Consider the following 12,863-nt stretch of genomic DNA (forward strand, 5'->3'; position numbering starts at 1 on the left):
AGACTGATAAAAGTGGATCTCCTCTGAGTGAGGTTGTTATCTTCTGGTTTGAGCTGAGATCTTTTCTTGCTCCCAGCTAAAGAGTGCATTCATACCTGTGTATTCTCTGGAATATTCTAATCTGTATAACTTTCTATTTCTATTTGCAGTCTTGCTTGGATAAGTGGGTTTACTTGATATTCACTATTTGTGATGGTCTTTTGTATAACCTGTGTTTGATGGAAAGTTAGGTCAGTGAGCATAAGCTAAGGGCTACCCTCTCTTTTGAGGGCAATCAGGGAGGTGGCTTTTGTTCTGAATCCTTTAGACTACTAATATTTGAGGGAGGCAAATAGATAGAATTTTAGTCCAATACTCCTTTTGGAGACCAGAGGAAAGGATATTCTCCTCTTTTCAACAGTCAAGCTAAAGCTCAAATCATATCTATCCATGCTACCTACAAACTGCATCCGTGTAGACAGTCCATGTGGGTACTTACGATAAAGCTAGAAAAAAGGTATTAACCCCTTAATTCTTTGTCAACACAAAGATATTAAAATTTTTCTTTTATTTCCTCAAGATGTTTGTTTGTTCTGAGACTGAAGCTTATAAAATCATGCAGTATCCCATACTCAAGGCAGAAAGAGGTAAAACTGACTTCAACTCAAAAATAAATGGAGCATTGAAAAAAGTCCTAAAATTTTGTATTTAGACAGTCAGAACAGGGATTAAGCTTAACTGCACCATGGACATCAAAAGTATTTATTTCAGTGAGTCTCAACTTCACGAAGGTAAAAAATTGCCACATCTGCCTTAAGAAAAATTCAAGGGTCATCACGCATTTGATCCAGGGGATCTAGTCATAGAAATCCAGCCTTGGACAGATACCTACTGAGGCTTGAGGATAACCTTTGGCTTTCTGCTTTGATCATCTTTTCCTTACTTGCGGACCAGGTGTTTTATTTGTTGTTGTTTTGTTTGGCCAGGATCTTTTGTTTTAAGTGTCTCTTTTCTCATTGTCCAATACTTGTCCTCCTTCTCTACTACCACTACTACTACTACTGCTACTACTACTACTACTACTACTACTACTAGCCAGCACTTATAAAAGTATACTTGAATCGATTTACAAATATCTCATTTGATCCTTACAACAACTCGGGGCATTAGATGCTATTATTATCCTCATTAAATTTACAGATGAGAAAACTGAGTTGCAAGTGTCAAGGAAGGATTTGAATTCAGGTCTTTGTTTTAGGTCCAGTACTCTTAAGCAGGGTTCCATCCAGCACTGAGTACCTTTCAATTCCTTCATTTGAGACTATACTACACTGGAGCTAAACATAACTTTTAAGTGATTGTCGCTGAGTCTTCCATAACCTTAGTCCCTTCTCTCTGAGAATACCCCCAATTTATCATATATGTGTGTGTGTGTGTGTGTTTGTGTATATACACATATATATTTATATGTACAGAAGCAGTTGTTTTCATGTTTTCTCCCCCTTAGGGGCAGGGACTGCCTTTTGCTTGTCTTTGGATCCCAAGTGCTTAGCTCAGTCCATGGCACATAGTAGGTACTTAATAAATGCTGGTTGATTGACTTCCTGGGTCAGGAGTTGCGGGGTAGGAGGGTAAAGAGCCAGAATTTGAGGGGAAAAAAAAAAACAGAAGAGGCTCCTTTCCCCATCTCCAGCTGCCCCAGGGACTGAACCAGGTTGGTGAGTGCAGAGCTAAGGGACCCTTTAGGGGATCAGTCTATACTCTGCCTGGGTCTTCCAAGTTACATGCATGGACTTTTAGGTGTCTCTTCCTGTAGACCATAAAGCTTCTGGTGGCCAGAGGCTTTGTATCCCCAGAGTGGGTGATTAGTAAAATCTTTACCACCCTAGGCAAGGCATTTCACTTGTCGGCCTCAGTTGCCTCATCCATAAAGTGGGGATACTGCCTCTTCCCCGGGTTATCTATGGTTTGCAAAGTACAACTTTCAGGCAACATACAAATGCGAGCCAGCGTTACTATATCCCGCCACCCCAGGAGAGGCGGAAAACGCAGCGTCCTTTTGCAAAATCATAGAATCCCCTGCGGGCAGCCGGGCTGACCACCAGCCCCGGGCAGAGCTCCAAGCTCGCTCACGTCTGGGTCTGAAGCGGACAACCAATGACATAGCTCTCGGCTCAGGAGCGCATGCGCTCTTCCCTCTACCCTCCGGAAAGGAGGGGTGGGGGAGGAAGGGTTTGCGTCATGTTGTCATCACTCTCCCACGCCGAGCAAATCCTTCCGCCTCCAGGGACAAAAGAAAAAGAATCCCGAGGCCTCCCCTCCCAGCTCGCGCCAATTCGCGCATCCTCGCCCCTTGCCTCTAGACGCCATCGAGCGGTCGGGGTGGTGGGCGCTGGGGGCCGGAGCAGGAGGGCCGGGGCGGCGTGGGGCGGAGGCCGGAGCGCGGATCCCTGCGCGGGGGCGGGGCGGTGCTGGGGCTGGGCGGCGCTCGGGGCGCCGCGCTCTTCCTCCCCCTCCCTCTGTCCCCGGCGGGCGGACGGACGCCGGCGCTTGGCTCTCGCCTTGGCTTGTTGTCCCTGTCCCCTCCCCCCTCTCCTCCCCCGGCGCCCTATGGCGAGAGGGAGCCCCCTGCCCAGCCCGGCAGGAGGAGCGGCACGGGCGGCCTTGGGCCGGGGGGCGCCATGGGCCTGAGCCGGTGACGGGCACGGACCGTTGGCCCCCGCGCGCCGGGCAGGATGAGGCGGTAGCGGAGCCCCGGATGCCCCCCGTCGCCAGCGTGAAGCCTACTGCTCTGCCGGGGAGGAGGAGGAGGAGGAGGAGGAGGAGGAAGAGAAAGGGGGGGGAGACGGAGGAGAGGAAGGTGAGCCCCCCCCCCCCGCGGTGTAACGGACTCTCCCCCCCGGTCACGCCCCCCGGACGGAGCTGCGCGGGGTCCGGGGGAGGGGCAGGGGCCTAGACCCAACCCATACCCCTGCGCCTTCCCTTGGTGGTGGTACCCAGCTCCTAGCGTTCGGGACCCCCAGAGAGATAGCCTCGGGGCACCCCCAAATTCTGGTAGCCTGGGGGACCCCCAAAGTTTGATTGCCTCGGGGCCCCCAAAGTCTGGCAGCCTCGGGGCACCCAGCCAGCGGTCGGCCAGAGTTGTTTGCTCTTGGGCTCGATGGGAGCTGCTCGAGGGCAGGGGTTGCCCCCGCCTTTGTCCGGAGTCCCGGGGGTCCCGGCTGCTCCTGAGTAGGCCGCGCCCCTTCTGTGCCTGGGGGTCCGCCAGCTGCTCCCCGCCTTAGACACAGCGGGGGTCTTGTGCCTTTGTTTGCATCCCGGGGATGCCCCGCTGCAGACTAGAGAGGGCGCTCAGGAAGGCTGCTTTGCCCGCCCCCCAGGGTGGGCTCCAACTTCTCCGGCCTGGGTCCCGTTTGCACGCCGCCTCCCCCCCCCCCCGACCCCCGGCAAGGACCCCCGTTGTCTTTAGACTTTGTGCCTCCCAGCACTTAGTACGGTCCTTGGCACCTTAGACGCCTGGTGGTTGCTCATTGACTTTAGTGGGAATGCGTGAATGCTTCACGATGATCCCCAACTTTTCCTGCGTGTCTTTTCTACTGAGCGCACGGACTGTGCTGAGCCTTTGTGTCCCCGAAGCTCGGGCCCTCCCCCACCCCATGGGCTCCAGCTGATCCTCCTCTGCCCGGTACGTGCGGACGTGATGCTGGAGGGCCCCCCTCCCCCCGCCGGCCGAGAGCCCCTTTGGGCTCCGGTCCTTCTTTGTGTCCAGCCCGGAGTGAGGCGTTGGACACGGAGCAGGCCCTGGGGCCACACTGGCCCCTTCCCTCGGAGATGTGCCTTGTGTGCTGGCTGCACATTCTCTGTGCCAGGCTCTCCTATTGTGCGGGAGTTCCTGGAGAGCAGGGACTATTTTTTTAGGGAGGGAGAAGGAGAGAAAAGGCTTTTCTTTGTATGCTCGGGCGTTTAAATGGATGCTTGTTGATTGACTTGTCAGAGGTGTCTCTCCACATCCGTACTGTTGTTTGCTATATTAAAACAACCAAAACCATACCACCATTTGGGAGATTTCTTTGTCCGTGAGGAGCTTTGTAGACCGTGTGAATGAACGCTTACTGTGTACTTGGAGCTGTAGAACACCTTTTTGGGGTGCGGGGAGAGGAATAGGTAACAAAGCCTTTCAGGTAGAACTTTGGTTTGACAGCTAGGACAGGAATACAGCCTGGGCCAGGGATTTCTTTGGTGAGGAAACTCCCTCTACCCGTGCAGGTTGGCACCTTCTCTGTGACTTATAGTCTCAGGGGGTTCTCAAACCGGTGTCTGCGAACTTTTGAAAAAAAAAATTTCATAACGATTCCAGTATAATTGGTTTCCTTTGCAGTCCTACATATTTAATATTATGCATTTAAAAACATGATTCTGGGAAGATCCTAGGCTTCACCAGATTGCCAGAGGAGTCCGTGACAAAAGGGATTAAGAAGCCCCATCTTATAGTTGTCTAGAACACCACCAAGTTGAGTGACTTGCCCAGGGTCACAGAGATGGGACTTAAACTCAGGTTTTCCTGACTTCTAGGACAGACTGCCTTTCTTATAACAACCGAAGATTTCTTAAACACTAAAGCTTTGGAAAATTGAGAAAGAAAAAAGGAAAATGAGTCAAGAAGTATTTATTAAGTCCCTTCTATGTGCCAGGTGACAAGGAAGGGGGAAAAACTAGGTACACAAAAGCCAAAACTAGTTTCTATTATGAAAGCAGATCCTGGTTTTCCCATAGGAGAAATCGTAAAATGACATCTAGGACTATTAGTCAATGGATGAAAAAACATTTCTTGAGAGACAGCATGGATAGTGAGCTGGCTTTGAAGCCAGGAAGGCCTGAGTTTAAGTCTGGCCTTTTAAATTTTCTGACTGTGTGATCCCTTAGTGGTCACTTAACCTCTTAGTGCTCTAGACAACTCTTTAAGGCTATATAAGTTGTAGAGAAAGTATGATCTGCTTTAGTAGAGGGAGTACCAGTGAAACCATAATGCAATCCTTATCTGTCTTGCTGTTAACTGCTAAGACTGCCCAAGGTATGCCTGAGGAGACAAATAGAAAGTTGATGACCTCTTGCTCTCCTGAACCTTTTGTTGTGCTGGGGAAATGTTTAGAGATACATAAATACAAGAAGGATATTATACATGCACAAAATATTCAGTGATGTTTAAGAGGGTTACTAATTATTTAAGAAAGGCCCCTTTAGAGGTTCAAAGAGAGAAAGGGCTCTTAGGAAAGGCATTTGGACTGGGAAGGTGAGATGTGACCTGGGAAACCCCAAGCAGGACCTCTGCTTAGAGCAGAGGATTTCAGGGGCAGAAAGACAGTGGAGGGGTTGTGTAGGAAGGGGAGGGTCAGCTGAGTCTTCTTGTTGGCCATGTGTATGGGTAGCCAGAGGACTTTTTTTTTTTAATCTCCTGGCAAATCCATCCTCCTTCCCACCTCCTTTTAGGGCCCTACTATTTTTTTAAAAAAAAAGGATAGTTAAGGAAACATCAGTGTTGATTAAAGGGTACAAAGTGGTAATAAAATTTTAAAGGTAGATGTACCTAGTGTGAATTCATACTTTTCTAACTTGCTAATATTTAAGGAGAAAAAAATTAGGGGCAGAAGGACAAGGAAAAAGGAAAAGGGTGGACTGCCCCTCACTTAATGGATATTGATCCACAGTCTTTCTCTGGGGTTTTAGGTGCTTGAGATTTGGCTATGTTGATACTTTGGAAACCCAAGTTCTTGAGAGTAGACCGTTTGTTGACTAGGAAAGTGAATGCCATTTACTGTCTCCTTGTTTAGGTCCTGTTCTCCTATGCTGAATCTTAGATGTGTGGGTTTATTTTGTTTTTCTTTTACATGTAGGAAAAAAATTAAAAATAGGCCCCATTATCATCTTGGGTGCAACATATAAACAGATAAGTAAATTATGTGCCAAGTTGAGGAGGGAAAGGGTCCTAACACCTAGGGAGGGGTTCAGGAAAGGCTTCCAGGAGGAGGTGGCACCTAAGCTGATCCTGGAAGGAAACAGGTTTCTAAGAGTACAGGAGAAGTACATTCCAGACCTGGGGGAACAGGACAGCTAATTCAGGGGCAGGAGGCATGGCAGAGGGTGGTGGTGGTGTCATGGCTGGATCATGCAGGAGTGCAAGAAGGAGAATATGCAAAGGTGTAGCTTGGAGTTCTCTCTTGCTTCCTTTATGGGCTCTATTTGACTACTTGTTAAGAGGTTTTATAATAGCAAAGATCTTTGAACTCAGTTTGCAAGGTCTTTCACAATTGACTCTGGGTTTTAGAATTCTATAGCCAGCAGGTAGAGAGCTAGAAATGAAATCCTTAAAGCAGGTTAACTTCAAGGGAGGTAAAGTAGTGGGGAAGGATGACTATTTAAGATAAAAAGAACATGAGGCTTTCTAATTGTTCAAATTGGTGGCATAATGGACAGTTTATTAACATTAGAAGCTGTTTTCTATTTCCTCTGTGATTTGTAGCTTTCCCTTTGGCTGTTTAGCCCAAGAATTGAGTTTTTTCAAACCTGTTGAATTTTTTTAACTAACGTCTTTATATTTAAAGGGCATTTTGTAGAAAGTGTTCTTGTTTTAACTAAGTTTTGCAGGTCATTTAATAAGTAGTCTAAAAAAATCTGTAGCCTGGTGCTTCATGTCATAAAACACCCATGGCATTGTTTCAAATAGGCATGGATTCTTTTTTTTTTTAAAGTGCTTTTTTTGTTTCTCTTCCCCTTTTAAGACTATATACATTGTCCTTGAAGTTATTTTTGCTTAGTATGCCTTAAGGCAGCCCTATTTCCACAGGCTCTCTTTCCCTCACTCTCAAACCTTCACTCCTCTTCCCCCTTATTTTTTGCTCTTCCCAAGTTTTGGAGTTTTGCTTATGGATTTCTTTTATTTAATTATCTTATACCCTCCCCCCCTTTTTTTCCTGAGTAGTTAATTAAAACATTTCTTTATCCCCTCTTCTTCAACTTCTTTTGCTTCTTTTTTTTAATTTTCTGAGTCTTTTTCTAAAGAAGAGGTTTCTTTACCTTATTCTCTTCATCAATTATCTTCCCATTCTGTCTATTCTAAAGTTTTATTATTAGATTTTTATGACCTTTATCATTTATTCCTTCTTTTAGTCTCTTTAACTTCCTTATGAAATTAAAGCTTCTAAAGTACCTGTTTTGAGTTTACCATCCTAAACAGTTTCTGTGTTATTGCCTTGTAGGTCTTATCCCTTCTCCACCTTTCTTTCTGTTGTGTCTCATTCTTGAAATATCAATTTCTGTAGGAGGTAGAGAGGATAGAAATATTGCCCCATGATAGAAATTTCCCTTTGTCCCTGTCCATCTAGTCCACTTATCCCACCTACCCTCCCATGATCCTTTCCTTTCCCATCTGCCATGGAGTCTTTTTGCTAGGTCCATGGTCCTCCCACCTTCCAGGAGCTCTGATTTTCCTTTTCCTGAGTGGCTTGGTGTCTATAGAGGTATGATATCTATAAAGGCACAACACATGATTAGAGGAAGTGGTCTTTTTCTGCACCAAAGTGTTGCAGGTTATAGACACAATACAGTAAGATCACCTTCTCCCATTACAGAATATAGATTTCTCCTTCCCATGAGAATGTTCTTCACTGGGAGCCCCTCCCATCCTGAGTCAGGGTCTTTCCGTTTTCTTTTCCTCCACTTTTCATCCTTCACTTTGCCACTATTCTCCTTTTCCCGTAGCCCTTCTTGCTGAGAGACTACAGGAGCTATTTTCCCTTCATTGTTTATCATTGACTTGAATGGGGAACATCACACTCCAGATAAAGGCCGTGGGATTTCAAGCCTGTTCCTTATATTGCTTCTGTTTAAGTTCCTCTTTTTCATTTTTGTCCTCTGTATGCTTTTAGAAAGAAAACTCATAATGGTCCTTTTTTTTAAACCCATAGGGGTCTTGTCTTTCTAGGTTTGTTTTTCTCCTTTTAATATTCTTCAGAGATGGGGTAATTTATTTTGTTATTTGTGCTTTCCTTAATAGTTGTATTAATTTACCTTTTTGTATTTTTGTTATCTAGGATACTTGCGGTGAAAATAATCTGCTTGTTTTTTTTTTTTTAAAGTAGGAGTGTTTCAAATGTCTCTTTTGTGGAACATCCATATTTTTTCATTGCCAGTTAGGCTAAGATTTGCAGGGAATGTCCTTCTGGGTTGCTTCTTGAGCTCTTTTGCATTTTATATGTTATTCCATTCCATTCTGTGGCTTCTGGTAGGTGCAGAATAGCCTTGCATTTCATTTATATTTGAAGGTCTTTTCTCTCAGTCTCTTGAAAAATTTGTTGTTTTCATTGAAACTATTAAATTTACCTGCTGTCTGTCTTGGAGTTTGCAGAATAGTTTTTTTGTTTGCTTTTGGAGGTGAGTTGTGGATTCTTTCAGTTGGTGCTTTGTTTTCTGTATTCGGAAATTCTGGGCAGTTCTTGTATTAGTTGTATTATGATGTTTAAGTTTTTTGACTTTTAGTTTTCTTGAGGGAGCTTTGATCGTTAAGCTGTCTCCAAGTGTCCTGTCTTTGAAATCAGTGTTTTCTCTGTAGAGATCCTGTGTATTTTTCTTTAACTTTATTGCATTTTGCTTCTCTTCTTTCAGATTGTCCTTCACTTTCTTATAATTGTATCCTCATTCAATTTTTCTTTCTTTGTATCTGTTTGCCCCCAAAGACTAGAGTTTTTCTATTCTCCTAATTATTTCTGCTCTGCAGGACATAAATTCTGCCATTTGTTCACTTTTAACTTCTTTCAGTAAGTTCTCCCTTGGAACCATTTGGTACTGCCCTTTGTGGTTACATAGTCTATAGGTAATCTGTAGGGTTCTCTCTTTCATTAGGTGTTGTTTCATTTTCCTTTGTCTTACAGTGTTTATTTAGAGACAGAGTTGTTAGATGTCTTCGTAGCCATCTTCTCTTCTGTTTTAGTATCTTCCCTGTTGATTTATCTGCTTGTGCCCTAGGTCCTTAGCTTGAGTTTTCTTTCTCCGGAGATCTGTAGTGTTTTTAGCCTTTTTTCCTTATATTGCTCATTTTCTGCTCTTTTAACAGCAGGCCTCCCAATTTCTGGATCTTGGAGTTGACTCAGCTTTCTTCCACTTTGAAGGATTCACTTTTCACTCTTCTTAATTCCTGCCCCAAGTGCCCCCTAGGGGGCAGAACTGGCCCAAACTGGATACTAATGCCTTTTCTTTTAGGCCGATTGCAGTCCTACTGTATGCTGGCTGCCTGGCATCCTGCCTCAGTTCCCTCTTTAGTTCTTTGATTGCTGTTGCCCTGATCAGGTAGGGGACATCCAATCTCCCTGTACCTCACTTCTCTGCAAGTAGGTGGGCATAGTTGAAGTCTAGTGCTTGTTGCCATAAAATTGTTGGGATGAGGGTAGGGGCTGGCTGTGCTGCGGAGACTGTAGCAGCCACAATAGGAAATTGCCAGATAGACCCTAGGGCATAAGCTTATAGGTCAGGTTGTATACCCTGCCAGGCTTGGGAGCTAGTGAGGGTGCAGTGCTGATGTTAATTCTTAAAGCTGTTTCCTTGTTAGGCTTCTGGGTTTCTTGGCCTTGGAGATACTCCCTTTAGGGAGTTTTTAAGAGTTAGTGGAGACTGGAGAAATTGGCTAGTCCTCCATCATGTTGCCCATGTGACCTATCCCTGTGAGTGTAATTCTTACACGGAACCAGAATATCATCCCTCTGTCCAATTTGACCTTATTTTGTTAGATTCCTTGCCTTGACCTTGCAGGCTAGTTGCTTAGAAATCAGGTGGCCCAGTATGAAATGAACTGGAGCCTCCTAGTGGCTGGAAGATTAGAGGTAATCTTTCAAAGAACCCCAAATTAAATGAATATGTGGTTGTTAAAAGCACTGGACTAGGAGTCAGGAGACCTGTGTCTTGGCTATGCCACCAATTAGTTGTATGTTTTTGGACAAGCCACACTAGGTTGCATTTTTTTATAAAAGGCATTGTCTCTTAGGTCTAAAAATGTTTTAAATTTGTCTTTTTGTAGGCCTGGTTCTATGAAGAGCTATAGATGGCAGTTTCATGGGGGGGGGGGGTGGTTTGGCAGGGCAATTGAGGTTAAGTGACTTGCCCAAGGTCACACAGCTGGTAACTGTGTCAAGTGTCTGAGGCTGGATTTGAACTCAAGTCCTCCTGACTCCAGGGCGGGTGCTCTACTCACTGCTCCACCTAGCTGCCCCTAGAAGGCAATTTCGTAAGACCACTTTAATATGTGTAAGGTAAAAGCTTGTTGGCCGATCCTATAAATAGGAGATAGGTTCCTAAGCTCTTTGTGAGTAGAAATTGTTTTCCTTTTTTGCGTTTTTATTCCCATTACCTAGCGTGGTTGGCACAGTAGGCAATTAATAAATACTTCCTGATTGAGGCTCAAAATATATGCTATATAACATTTTAAAAAAGGAAGAACGGTGAGGCTGGAACTAAAACTCCTCTTTCCTGCTTCCCTCATCAATTCTTTCTACCACATTATCTGTAAATAAAACCATTTGAAACTGCTCTTACACTGCAAAATGTTTAGTTTCTCAATTAGTACAGTTTTCCTTCCCACTTTAGCTACAGGTGAACTATTTGAAGCTGCTTTCTATATGATTTGCCAAGCATGCTTTAGGTCACACCAGTTGGTCACATCAGCATTTCTCTTATTGAATGAGGCTTCATACACTTAGCAATTCTTATATGATAAAAGCAATCCTTTTGTTGTCACAGGAGCCTTGTGAAGTGGGTGCTGTGATTATCCCCATCATATAGGAAACTGAGGCAAGCAGAGGTTATAGGACTCGCTCAGGGTCGTGCAGCCAGTCAGAGTCTGAGGCAGTATTTAAACTAAGCTCTGTTTTGACTCCGTCCTTGAGTCACCTCTCAGCCTGGGGAAGCAAGTTTCCTCATCTGGGAGGTTTCAGTGCCAGTGAAATTACAAATTTAGTCCTTTTCCTCCTCCCTATTCCTAGTTGTTGAAAGGTTCAAATAATTATGTATATGTGTTCTCAAGTTATTTCAGTTTTTAAAAAGTTTCATGTTTTATATTTAACAGCAGTGAATACTTTAATAAAGGTAACAAATCTCATTTCCCCTCAGACTATGAGCCTCATAGTTTGGAGAACTTTAACTTAATGGGAGTTTCCAGAAGTAAACCTTTCAGTTAGTCATCTAAAGAATTTTTCCACAAATAGTGAAGTTCTTAATAGTAGCTTGTCGTTCAGGCTTAAACAAATTTGCCTAACTTTTGAATTTTTCTTAGCTGTTAAATGAGGAGGTTATACTTGATATGTCTATCTCCCTTTTACCTTTAATTAATGTCCTATAAGTCTTGGTTTTTAAGGTCACTGATAAAGCCCCTGAGTTAATGTAGTCACTCTAATACCACTTTAGAGCAGTTGGAGTTTCTTGGTACTTGATTTTTGAATGAGTGAAAAAGCAATTACTAAGTGTTAAGAGCTGGGAATGCAAAGAGAAAAGTAAGAACTTTTGTTCTCAGGAGCTCCGCAAGATGTGGACAGAAAGGCCTGGTGGTCCTGAGGGCATAGTGGTAAGGTAGACAGAAGTTCATCGTCTTTAGAGTCATTTCTCTTAATAAGGCCACATCTGTTTCTGATGTTGATGCCTTTGTAATGGAACACTTGGGTGAGAACTTTGTTTTCGGGATCTTCAGTGGCTACAACTATTGAAGAAGCACTTTCCGACACTTGTCTTGCCTGGATGGTGGCTGCAGAAGCAGGTTGGAAACAGGAACAGGTAGGATGTTTGGGGATGCCGTCTTAGGGGAAACCATCTAGTTGCAGCAACTACAACTGCCAGAGTCTAACCTTTCTATTGAGAGGAACAAAGCTTGTCTCCACATTAGTCTTCTGGAACCCGCTTTGATCGCTGCATTTCATCTGACTTTGACTTTTTGTGTTGTCTTTAGCTACAGAAATACCATAATGTCCTGATTTGACTTCTTTGCTCCGCATCAGTTCGTGAAAGTCTTCCCATGTTTCCGTGAATTGCTTGTATTTGTCTAGAAGTAGTATTCATTAACATTTATATGCTGCAAGTTTGTTTAGCCATTCCCCAACTGATGGAAAACTATTGGAACCTATGGAACAGACTGCTGGGTTAGAGTAGAGGCAGTTTATCAACTTTTATCATATCATCTACAAATCATTTTCTGGAATGATTTGGATCAATTTGCAGTTGTCCCATAACTCTTTCAACATTGACCATTCCCGTCTTTAATTCTTGAAAATTAGATGGGTGTGCAGTGATACCCCAGATTTTTTTTTCAATATTGTATTTCTCAAATATTTTAAAATAAATTCTTATTGATACCTTTTCATATCACCAACATTTCTCCCAACATCTCTCTCCTGGAATTTCTCTTAACTAGTGCATTTTTTCCTGTATTTTTATTGTTTGCAGTTTTTCTTTTGAAAACTTCATATCTTGAATGGATGAACAAGTAGTTGTATATAAATAGACTACTATTGTGTTGAACTTTTAACTGTTGCAGTACTATTGTAATGACCGTCTAGGATTCCAGGGGACTGATGGTGAAACATACTACCCATCTCCTCATAGACAGGGAAGGACTTGGAATGCAGAGTGAGACAAATATTTTGGGGGCATGTTCAATGTGGAAATTTGTTTTGGTTGACTATACATGTTTGTAATGGGTTTTGTTTTCCTCGCGTTCTCAGTTAGGAGAGGGTAGAGGGAGAAGGCAGATGTTGGCTGATTTAAAAATTTTTTTTTAAAGAACACTTCATATCCTTTGGCCACTTGGTTATTAGGGAATGGCTTTCAGGCTTATTCATATATTTGTGTCATAT

General features: G+C 43.8%; 1 protein-coding gene across 1 annotated transcript in view; it reads left to right on the plus strand.

Moving 5' to 3' along the window:
* The first annotated feature begins 2,409 nt into the window (after positions 1-2,409).
* CCNI (cyclin I) overlaps positions 2,410-12,863 on the plus strand; it is a 43,452-nt gene continuing 32,998 nt past the window's right edge. Inside the window, exon 1 of the mRNA XM_036762601.1 lies at positions 2,410-2,839. The gene's annotated coding sequence lies outside the window, so the exon portion shown is untranslated. The remainder of the gene's footprint in view (positions 2,840-12,863) is intronic.

The sequence above is a fragment of the Trichosurus vulpecula genome, chromosome 6, assembly GCF_011100635.1.
Source record: "Trichosurus vulpecula isolate mTriVul1 chromosome 6, mTriVul1.pri, whole genome shotgun sequence".
Taxonomy (NCBI): domain Eukaryota; kingdom Metazoa; phylum Chordata; class Mammalia; order Diprotodontia; family Phalangeridae; genus Trichosurus; species Trichosurus vulpecula.